We start from the raw sequence: 12,297 nt of genomic DNA, 5'->3' as shown, positions 1-12,297 counted from the left end.
TTTTTGATACTGACCCTCACAGTATCCTTTGTAAAAGGATCTACATAAGTCATTGAGCCAATAGCAATGGCATGAAATTTAACAAGAGCAAATGCCAGGTCCTACATTTAGGATGGAGCAATGCCAGACATAGGTACAGGTTGGGAGGCAAGCGGCAGGATAGCAGCCCTGCAGAAAGAGATATGGGGATGCTGGTTGACAGCAGGCTCAACACAGCTGATTTCACATTATTCTTGTCCAGGGCTGCACAGTGACACTGATTAGAGCAGCTCTGAAACAAAGACAACAAATCTTTTAGCTCAGTGCTGAGAGTGGCTGCATAAGAAAATTACAGAGAAAGATGGTTACAGGGCTGGTCAGTGCAATTAGAGCCTGTTAGTGCACTCAGGGGCCTGACATATATTTCATATGCATATATACTGGTCCTGCCACTAACCAATAAATTGTTGCAGCATGACGAAATCATTGCCCCTGTTCCATAACTCTGTACAGTACTAACATTCTCCTTGTGTGTAATCACATCTGCTTTATATAGACCCAAATACTGCACTTCAACTAAAGCAAGAGTTAAGCTGTTGACTCCACTCCCCGAGAGCTTTGCTGAACTGGATATTCAGGCTGTTTTGAGCTTGTTCGATCTGTTCACTTAAAATTTTAGATGCAAGTATTATAGTGCTGCAAGCTGAATCAGACTATCACTGCCATGGTAAAAGGTGAATATCACTATATTTGTTCCCTAGTGCTTGCTTCTATTCCAACTGCCATGATCCGTAGTGTCAGCAGAGGTGTTCATATAGGTTGTGGTGATTTTAACCTCACAGAAATGTTTAATTTAAAATCACAATAATTAATTCTGCAAACTAATTAACTAAGCAGCTGCCCAGATTATTTTGCTAGTGTAAAAGAGCAGGCTAATGCAGAGATAGAGGCAAAAGCAAGATGTAAATGGCAGGGGAAGAGAAGGTCATCTCTTTTAACAGTTATGCTAACCCAGCTCATTTTCATGGCCTTTTGGAACCTTGGAGAGCATGCTCTTAAATGTACACATCAAGACTGTGCTGCTATAGAGATCACAGAATCACAGAATCTCTAGGTTGGAAGAGACCTCAAGATCATCGAGTCCAACCTCTAACCTAACACTAACAGTACCCACTAAACCATATCCCTAAGCTCTACATCTAAACGTCTTTTGAAGACTTCCAGGGATGGTGACTCCACCACCTCCCTGGGCAGCCCGTTCCAGTGTCTAACAACCCTTTCAGTAAAGAAATTCTTCCTAACATCTAACCTAAAACTCCCCTGGCGTAACTTTAGCCCATTCCTCCTCGTCCTGTCACCAGGCACATGGGAGAACAGGCCAACCCCCACCTCGCTACAGCCTCCTTTAATGTACTTATACAGAGCAATAAGGTCACCCCTGAGCCTCCTCTTCTCTAGGCTGAACAAGCCCAGCTCCTTCAGCCGCTCCTCGTAGGACTTGCTCTCCAGGCCCCTCACCAGCTTCGTCGCCCTTCTTTGGACCCGCTCAAGCACCTCAGATGAAGATCTCAGATGCCTGGAGAAAAAGGCTGATGGGAACCTCATAAAATTCAATAAATAGGACTTCAAAGCTCTACATCTGTAGTGGAATTACATCTGCAGTGGAATTACCTTGTGCACTCTCACATGCTGGGAACTGACCAGCTGAAGAGCTGCTCAGCAGAAAAGGCCCTTGGGGTACAGATGGATACCAAGCTGTTGAGCCATCAGTGTGCCCTTGCAGCAGAAGAGGACAATAGTGTCCTATGCAGCAGACAGAGCATTGCCAGAGGGTTGAACCCAGAAGGATCACCATCCTTCACCTGTACTTGGTGCCAGTGAGACACATCTGGGTTCTTTGTCCAAGTCTGGGCTCCCCAGTACAAGAGAGACAAGGGGCTACTGGAGACATTCCAACAAAGGACCACAAGAATGATTAAGGCATCTCTCCTATTAGGAAAGGCTGAGAGAGCTGGGACTGTTTAGCATGGAGAAGTGTCAGGTATATACATGTATGATACCAGCATGCATAAATACCTATTGAGGGGTGTCAGTAAGGAAGATAGCACCAGACCTCTCAGTAGTGCCCAATGACATGACAGAAGACAATGAGCACAAACTGAAATACTGGAAATTCCACTTAAGCATAAGGAAAAAAAAAAAAAGAAAAAGAAAAAAAAAAAAGCATACCTTTTTATTGTTATGGTGGTTAAACACTGGACCAGATTGTCCAGAAGAGTTGTGGAGTGTCCATCCTTGGAGATATTCAGAACTCAACCAGCCACAGACCTTGGAAACCTGTTGTAGCTGGCCCTGTTCTGAACATGAGAAGAGAAGATGGAGCCAGACTTCTCAGTGGTGTCCAGTGATGGCACAGGAGACAATGAGCACAAACTGAGCAAGGAGTCAACGGCAGGGGGAAGACAGCATCATCTCATATAACAGTCATGCCAACCCAGGCCGTTTTTATCTCCCTTTGGAACTCCAGCATGCATGCTCAGGAGTTTTATTGTGATGGTGGCCAAACACTGGATCAGATAGCCCAGATGAGTTGTGAACAGTCCATCCTTGGACATACTAAGAACTAAACTGCACTCAATCCCTGGCAACCTGTTGCAGCTGACCCTACTCTGAGCATGGAGTTGGGATAGAGATTTCCCATGGTGTCTTCAAGACTCAGCAATTCTGTAATTCTGTGAACTGGAATGCATGGAGATGTCATTAGGTACAGAATTAGTATTGTCAGAAAAGTCATTTGCCTATTGTATTTCTCATTGTTATTTATGTGGATAGGAAAAACCAGAATGTGCAGTACTCTGCAAGTACAGATAACGTGCCACATAGCGTAGTAACATACGAAGAAACAATGAGGTATTCAGAATGAGCTTTCATTTGGTAGTCTACATGCAAATATTAACAAGAAGGTCAGACATATTTTCACTACCATGTCTTCATTCACTTTCTTCTTTAAAAATTTGTTCTAGTTGATATCTGCAGTAAACTTTTTATTAACGTTAGTGGGATCTGTTATGAACAAAAAATGCCATAAATTCTTGTAACTTCCGTAGGTTCTGTATAAGGAGAGAAAATATCAGTAAGACCATATGATCAAAATGAGTTATTTTTCATGTTGTTACAAAATCATGTAAGTGTTGCAGGATACCAAAATGGTATCTCAATGATATCTAGAAAATACCAAAAAGTTAGTGTGATACTACGTACGTATGTAAGTAAACAGAAATAAGAAGTGAGTCTTTCCTAAATAGATCATCAGAATTATTCTTAATATCATCCAGTTGTGCAGAAATAACTTTTACAGAAGGATTCAAAGCAGTCCTGTAGTAACAAAAGAACTTACAGGAGCTTGTAGGAGCCAGTAGAGCATGGAAGAGAACTTGTATGAAATACCTATCATTGTAAGAAGTAGGTGACAATCTCAAAATTTTTTACTGTTCATGATACTATACATTTCTTTCTACTTAAAAAAAATAAATAAATAAAACAAAACACAACAACAACATTAGTTTTTTAAGAAATGTCAGGAGTTTTTAATAGTTAACTTTAGTTCATTTCACTGTGAAATATTAAATGTCATCTGGCTATGATGCAACTGCAGAAGTTCCCGTACTTCTCTGGTACTACTCTGTGTATATGCAAATAATTTTAGTAACATGGGTGGAGCTAATACTTAGTATTATGAAACAAATGAAATAGATCCCCTCCCCCCCAGTAATCCACATCAAAGATCAAGGAAAGAAATGTACACTCATTTTAAATTATTTATATATATTGTTTGAAGCCATGTGAGAAAACCTAGAAAGGTCAGTGTTGGGTTAAAAGTATCTTAAAAAAATGCTGAAAAGCTGCTAAAGCCATAGTTGCTGACAAGGAGAAAGATTAGTCTTTTGCATCATATATTTATTTTCTATAGCAGTTCACAGGTCAGGTCTACTCATTTTTTATTCAAATACAATCAGCACTAGAGTTTGCTAGAAGCCAGAAGGCTCTAGGAATTTGAATAATTTCATAAGGGTGGTCTTTTGAAAAAGTGATGTAAAAGTGAGTGTGAAAGTTAAGTCATTCTAAAAAGTGAACTCAAGATTAAGTGAGACTACTTCACCTAGCAGACCCTTTGCATCAAAAATATTAAATTACATGTGCTTTCACTGTTTAGTATAGTGTCCAAGCTTATGAATACCAGCCATCTTACAGCACAATGCTTTATTTTTGGTTTGATTCAGATCTACATGAATTGTTATCTGCCAATAACATAAGAAAATAGAACCTTTTTCCCTAGAATAACTGTCATAGAAAAAGAGTGGCTTCTAAATCCCAAGAGATTCATGCAGTTCCTGTTAGAATTTGTCTGCTTCTTGAGGGATGGTGGACAGATCACTTGTCATCCCTGTGCTTTTGAAAAGTTAATGTTTTTTCTTCAGAATGACATTTACAAATGTGACTGATTGTGGGTCTAAAATTTAGAAGTTCATATGAAACACTAACATGTAGTTATTCTTTTGTGTTTGTGAATGTTTGTTTTGCTTTTCTTGGTTGCAGCTGTTCTGAGAGATATTACATACCTTTAAAGGAAGCCATGATGTTTGTTTCTACTAGAGGCTCTGTGATCTTCCAGCTTTATCAAAAAGACAGCTTTATAATTAGGCTACATTGAAGGGATTTAGAAAAAAAAATGGGGTGCTGATATTAATAATTCAGTAGAAGAAATTATTTTATCTTTGCTATGTGACTAGTTTTGCCTTCAGTATTTGTGTAAATGCAGTTACTGATCAGAGGGCTGATAAGTAACAAAGAACTGGGGGAAAGATCACCCTAATTTGTGAACCCGTTTCTTTTTTTTTTCTTTTTTCTTTTTTTTTTTTTTTTTTAAACTATAAGGGCATTAGTTTTGACACAAAGAAAAAAGAAACTAGGGGAAAGGTCAAGGATGAAGTATGAGGCAGTCCTGGTAAATATATAGCAGTCTGGCAGTGCTCATCTGACACATCATACTGTGTTACAGAATACAAATGCCACAGAACAGGAGGGAATAGGGTCTGTTGACTCACTCAGGAAGCCTGCTATCTGCTGACTCAGTGACTCACTGTTCCTTCACAGGCAGAAAAAGTGGATCCTTATGAAAAGAGGACTTAAGCATTGGCTGAGTAGTTGAGGAAAGGCAAGGAAAAATCAGGTTTCATTGGAAGTGTAAGCAATAGGAAGCAAATGGGTTTTAACTTTACATGACATACAATGTTCTATTTTGTTTTGTTTTGTTTTGCTTTATTTTGTTTTGTTTTTAAATGTCTGTTTAGCTAGAAGAATTATATTAACTGAGGTAAAAAAATACCTGCAATAAAACCAGATTGTGAGAAAAATAAGAATTTTGGGATTTTGTTGGGTGACAGAAAGAAATGTTAGTGATACCTTTATAGATGGTATACCTTTATAGATAATGACTAAGGGGGGTTCCACCTGCTTAAGATAACAAGGAAAGATGCTGCCCACAGAGTGTTTTACAGATGTTCACAAAATATCTTCAGAAAATAAGCCTGTTGGGATCCTCCCCTTTGCTAAGGCAGGAAGGACAGCGATATTCAAACGGATCTGTGTGCACCTTGGGCTCAGTGTGTGCTTGCTTGCTGGGATTTGGATGAAAAAAAAAATCACCCTCAGAGGAGTCTTTGTGCTCATTCTTACATGATTTTATAAGCACTTTCAACAATTCTGTCATTGTTACTGGACACCTGCCCTAGTTCTTATTTGAAAGACCAGTCACAATGCTATTTACTTACCAAGCAGCTAAACTGGGATGAATTTCTCAATCTGTTGGCCCAACTTCTCTGAGGAAAAAAGAGACATCCTGTTACGTCTTTATAGCTGGCATGTGGTAATTTAGAATAGTCCCCTCTCTTTCCCTTTTTGTATCATCCTTTTTCTTTTAAGCTTAGTTATAGAAACTTTAAGTATCTAGCTGAAGCAGGAAGGAGACAAAGGAGGCTGGAAGGAGCAAGGAAATTGGCTTTCCAGAGCATGAGAAGGGTTCTCAGGTCCTGAGTTAGTGAGGTTTTGTTTTGCTTCCCTTTAATCTCTCTGCAGCCATTGCCCACTGTGGCTATGAAACGTATTTGCTGCAAGGGCCTAGAGAGCACCTCTCTTCCTGGGGCTTTGGCTACCTGGGCTCAGGGCCAATGCAGAGACAGTGCAGCTGACACCCATCCCCTCCCGCTGGTGTCTCTGGAGAGATTCCTCCCAGACAGCACTGCAGGGAAGCCGGGCTTCCCGTGGGAGCTGATTTAAGCTGCCCTTCCAGTGCTTGGCTCCCAGCTGAGCCACAGCTGCCACTGCATCGCAGCCCTGCCCGCGCCTGGCCATGGGCCCACTGATCCGGGCCCTGACGCTGCCTGACATGCGGACACCCCAGCCATGTTCTTGACCTTCCTCATCACTGTGGACCTGCCTGGTGACCCTAATTGTGGGACCTGATTGTGACCCTAATTTGCTGACTTGCATTCCTGGCTTGACCTTGGCCTTCACCTTGAACCTGCCTGATGTGATGGGCGCTGAGCTGACTCTGGCTGCCATCCCTGGTCATGCCCTACTCACCTTGGGTGTGAGACAGTTGTGTGGCTTGCAAGATTTTGGGATCTCCCTCAGCTCCCAGCTTCCCTCCCCTAGAGAGCAGCTGGCCTATGCTGCATGGTGATGGTTAGCTCAGTCCTGAGCACAGACAGCCAAATCTCCAGGAGAAGGGGTGCTCTCACAGTGCTTACATTTACTGAGGGCTATTACTTTCCTAATGTCTTGCTTTATGGGATATAGGATTAAATAGGGTTTTTGCTAATTTTTATATATGTTAGTATACATATATGTGTAGAGGTTTGGGCATTTGTTTTGGTGTTTAAAGCAGTCAGACTGTTTGGCACCCTGGAAGAAAATTGTGCCCATGAACAGCATAACAGCATCAGAACAATAAACAGTGAATGTCCAAACCCAGGGAATTAGGAGCTTAAAAACCAAAATTAGGTCTACTTACAGCAAACTGCTGAGCACAAAGGGGAATGGAACTATGCCAGGCTGTAACAAATAGACCATATTTTCAAAATGACAAACATATCTTTAGGAGTTTATCTGCATGCAGAATTCCACTCCAGTATCAGCTGAGGGCAATGCACTCAGTCTCCCAAAGTTACTGGAAATCTTGAGTTTTCCACTACATCTTTCCTTTTTATAGTCAAACTGCTGTTACTTACATGATCTACCGTAGGACTAGAATATGCAGGTCCAACAAATGTGCTTTGTTCTTGTTCTACCCTTGTAATTCAATCTGCTTTTGTTTTTGATCTGAAATCTCTTATGAGCTCAGTGCACAGGCTTCCTGTACAGTTTTTCATAGGTACAAGTCAGCATCCATTGTTCATTTGGTTACACAACAGAGCTTTACAAATAGAGCAAGGGCAAAGAACTCATTCAAAGTTTTGATCTGACATAACTTTAAAATTGAAATCCTAGGAAGAACTAATCACTAATCATGAAATTTTACTTTAGTGAGAATGTGATTCTACCAAGTTTTGTTCCATGATGATCCATGATGTTCCATGATGAAACTGCATGATTACAGTTTTGGGTGGGAAAGACACAATCTCCTTTCATTTCACCAGTGCTGATGCAAGAGATTGTAACCCTTACTGAAGGCTACCACAGTTTCAGATCTAGTAGTTGAGCTGCATGTTTGAATATTCATTCACTAACCCACATGAGTTAACAAAGATATTTAAACAGTCTGAAACAGCCTACTTTATTTTTAAGGACCTGGACTGGGGAGTATTACACAATTGGCTCACTGGGCAGATATGAGAGGGTTGTTTGTATCTGACATGGCAAGGAACAGTAAATAGATGGGAACAAGGTAGGGTAGCAGTTTTTCTCCATTGCTTTGTATCATATTGTCTTTGAAATGTGTCTGACTGGAGAATCAGAGAAATAGAACTTGGTGGTTTCATTGACAAAAATGCCTTTCAGCTCTACGTCAGCAGACATAGTTGTTCCCCTCCAAAACAAAAAGTGTATTAATAGAGTATTAATACAGTTGATCCATTAATTATGTGTGAAGTTGATACAAGTGGATACATTATGATGGATAATTACTAAGCTATCAAAATGATTTAATAAAAGATGTTGACAGATGGAGTTTTGCACTTGTATTATAGATAGGTAGATGACGGAATACTTGTGAGGTGTGCAGAAAGGAAGACCAGGTCCTTTAAACCTTTAGAATGCACTCCACAAAATTAGCTTGTCAGCAGAACTTCTCCACTTTCAGAAATTCAACTAAACCTGTGGAGATACCATTTCTTTTTATTCTGCTGTAAGTGCATTTTCTTCTACCGGGCTCCATTACAGTTTCTGTTACACCCCAGGACTGTCATGGACTTCCTGATGTCTGTACTCCTGTTGTGTTAACTGGAAGTAAGAGCTGGCAAGGAACAGCCTTCAGTGTCTGTCTGTTTTACTAGCTTTCCTTGAACTTCAGGGAATAGAACATTGAGAAACATCCTCCCGCAGCCTGAGTTGCTTCTTGTCTGCCTTGAACCTGCCTAAGCTAGTTTAACTGATCCTGCCAAAACTGAATTAAGTAATACTCCCAGGGAGTCCTTTGCCAGTAAATCTAAGGACTTCATACTAAGTAACTTTATAGAGCCAAAAGAAGACAAACAGCCAGGGAAAATAACCTCTTCAACTTGCGAAGGAAAAGAAGGATGGTGACTACAATCTCTTAGCCTTCTCTTAAAAACAGAGTACTCTTAAATTAGCCTACTGAATGTAAAATCAGTGAAGGTGTAAGATTCACAAAAGCTAGCAGACTGAAAACTAAGCATTTCAAAGTTTCTCACTTCTGTAAAATCTACAAACCTTTCCTTCATTATGATTCATTCTGACTGAGTTAGTTCATATGAAGAATATTTTGTTGCTCATATTAAGAAAACTTTTCCTGCTCCTGTAAAACAGACAAAGCTAAAAGAGTGCTGGTTTAGATACAGATGCCTCTAAACTAATAGGAGCTTTTCCATTTATTTCAGTAGACATTGATTTAACTCCTAAGCAAAGAGTTATCCAGATGTTTGTTACTGATGAAATAAGGTCCCTTGTGCAATATAAACAAACAAAAAATGTGAAGACAGGAATGACTAATACAGAAATCAATGTTGTGCATGATTTGTAATGTGCTCTGTAACTCCCTACCTACCAGTATAGAAATTCCTTACAACAGAATCAATATACATGTAGTTCTAATGCCCAAAATAGCAACATTTCAGAGCAGACACATGTACTATTAATAGTACGCGTTATCCCTGCTTGAGGGATACTCATGACATGAGTCTTTGCACATGGAAGCTTTTGTGAATGACCGTGGCAGCCTGATTCACAGGCCTTTTGTGTTAGAAAAAAAGTGGAACAGTACATTATTCAAGGTTAGAAATAAAACAACCACTCCAAAGCAGCTCTTCTGTAATTCTCTGGCCCAACTCATCTCCAAAAAAGCACAGCACAGATGTTTGGATTGTATTCTTTGGGAAGACTTCAGTCAAAGAGAAATTTAGAACTTGGGGACCATTGAAACATGGATTAAAATATCAAAGTGGAATTCAAGATCATTGCCCAAACAGCTGTTGTTTACTGTCCCCTAACAAATCAGATGACTTAAGAAAAACATTTTCTTAACAATCATATTACAGGAAGTTCAGTATTCTGAACAGATATTGCAGGCAGCCCTGAGCTTTTGTTCCAGCTGTACTGTTATGTACCTTGACAGTCGCTGTGCTTTGTTCTTTAAGCAAACCTATTACCCCCAATGCACATAGCCAGAAAATGCCATGGAAGAAAATGGAACATGAGTGAGCCTCACAATGTTTAAACAGACCAGTTGTCATTCAGTGTGGATCATTCTTTGTTGAGTCCTGTTACTTTAGCCAGCAAAACTCATTGTCTGGTTGTCTATGGTTGGTTCAGCGCTTTTGACTGTCAGTTGTCCCCTTACTCCTGCTTTCAGTCACTCCTGTTTCATCTGAGATGTTATGAAAGACCAGGATCTGGTTTATAAAACATTTTCTTCTTTGGCTTCTTGACATTCCTAAGCCTCTGTCAAGAACATGTTGAGCAGACATAATTATGTAGGACTGCACATTAAAACGCCCCAGAGGCTGAAGCTCATTGAGGACATCGGATATTTATACATGTACATTAATAACAAAGTGAACTCAACATTTTTGTTTTACACTTGGGAAGACAAAAACACTGAAGCTAGAGCTCAGCTACTCTGATGGCCTCTGGTAGTGAATGTCCAATTTGGGCATGACTTTCAGAAACATTGCGTATCCAGGCTCTAGCCAGAGCTGAGGAAAAGTTTGTTCCTGTGCAAAGTAATGTTATCTCCCTGCCCAGGTTTTCCCATTTCTTAAAGGAAAATTCTACCTTATAAAACACAGTTACACAAGCATTATGGGTTGGCTTTACTGCTGAATTTGAAGACTGTGGGTGAGGGGCTGCATTTCTGAGCATCAGAAAAACATTCAGAAGTAAACAACCTATTAAATGTCACAACATCCATGTGGAACATTTAACTACCATGGGAAACAAACAAACAAACAAACAAACAAAAACAAAACAAAACAAACAAACAAACAAACAAAAAACCTAGTCCCAAACTCTGTAGGTTAGGATAGGTGAACACAAGCAGATACCAGCTCAGTGGTTTTATGCTTCAGTCTTACTAGGAGACGAGCACCCAGTCTGGAAGCCATCTAACTGAATGAAATGGGACACCCAAGCTTGTATGCTCTACCTCTCAATGCAGCTAACGAGTGTGAGACAAATGCCATGCTAACAACGTGCCAGAACTTCTAAATCCCTGGTTTTATATTTAGCCAGTATGAAGTCTACGGGAGGCCCTCTTCGTTACCAGTGGGTTTTGAACCTTGATCTGCTGATTCTCACTGCCCTGCATCACTGACCAGAATACATCATCTTGTGTACACGTGGAGTAATTCTGGAATCTCAGGCCAGCTCCGTGGAATACAGTTCAGCAAGCATGTAATAGTCAGTTTTAATATCAGTGTTTGATTTAGCAGGTTGGTGAACTATGTGCTACAGCAAAAGATGAATCATTGTTTATAGATGGTGTCAAAGCAGCCAAGTGGAGTTTAACCAGAATTTCTTAATGTTACTGTGCACGAGTTACACGCCAGTAACTCATATTCAAGGCCACTATCTTGTCAAAAGGACACTATCCAGTGTGCTCCAGCAACACCAACATGCTTTAAAAGAGAAACCTATTTAGCCATGTTTAAGAAAGAAGCCACAGAGGTGTGGAGTTTGTGAAAACCTCAGACTAGCAAGGAAGGACACGTGAAGGAGGAGGAGCAAGGCTGCAGGGGAAGCCTCTTTGAGTTCCAGCAGAAGAACATTTTCCACACAGTGAGACCCTAGACTTGATTCTGTCTCCAAAAGCTTTTACAGTGAGATCTTTTGCTGCTAAGTCAGCACAGACCCACTGAAGTCAGTAATGCAGAAATGATTTACTGTAGCTGATTGGCTGGCCTTGTTTTCTCTTTCTCTATGAAGTATAAGGTAACATAAACAGAAAAAGCTTGAACCTCCTTCTGGTTTTCAGTGAAATGTATTAAAATTAATCCTCTTCCAGTAAGGCAGCTCTTTGAGCTTAATAAAAGAAATTCTCGATCACAGATGAAAAAGTAACAGTTAACTACTAATGAGTAGCTAATTTCTAATATATATATATGTATTTAAAAGAAAGAAAGAAAAGGTGGTTTAGGTGATTTATAGGATATTGGCTTTTGTGGTGGAGGAGTCTACATGAGAGCATATGAAAGAAGGGGGAAACTGCTCCTCCAAAAAGGAATGCTGTTCCTTTATCTTCGAGGATGTGTGGCTGATTAATTTTCTGTTGAACAGCCTTCTCCTAGAATCTTACAGAGATTGTTTAAGTATTTTCTTTTAAAATACTGTTTTTGTGAAGCTAATGTTTTATTTAGAATTTAAGCCTTTAAATGTTAGAGACCTCTAGCAAATTTATTTTGTCATAGGGAAAACAGGACAGAATAGTATTCTTCATTATTGAAAGAAAGATAGAAAGCTGTCAAAAGAAAATACTGTTCACATATCATACCAGCCAACAATCAATTCATCTTTCCTTACAGATCTTTCCTTTACAAGTGTATGGGGTTTGCAAATGAATTGCTCAGAAGTGGCCAAATCCCATCT

This window comes from Anas platyrhynchos, chromosome Z (genome assembly GCF_047663525.1).
Source record: "Anas platyrhynchos isolate ZD024472 breed Pekin duck chromosome Z, IASCAAS_PekinDuck_T2T, whole genome shotgun sequence".
In the NCBI taxonomy this organism is placed as follows: domain Eukaryota; kingdom Metazoa; phylum Chordata; class Aves; order Anseriformes; family Anatidae; genus Anas; species Anas platyrhynchos.
The sequence above is the reverse complement of the archived record's forward strand: the minus strand, read 5'-3'. Positions refer to the sequence as shown.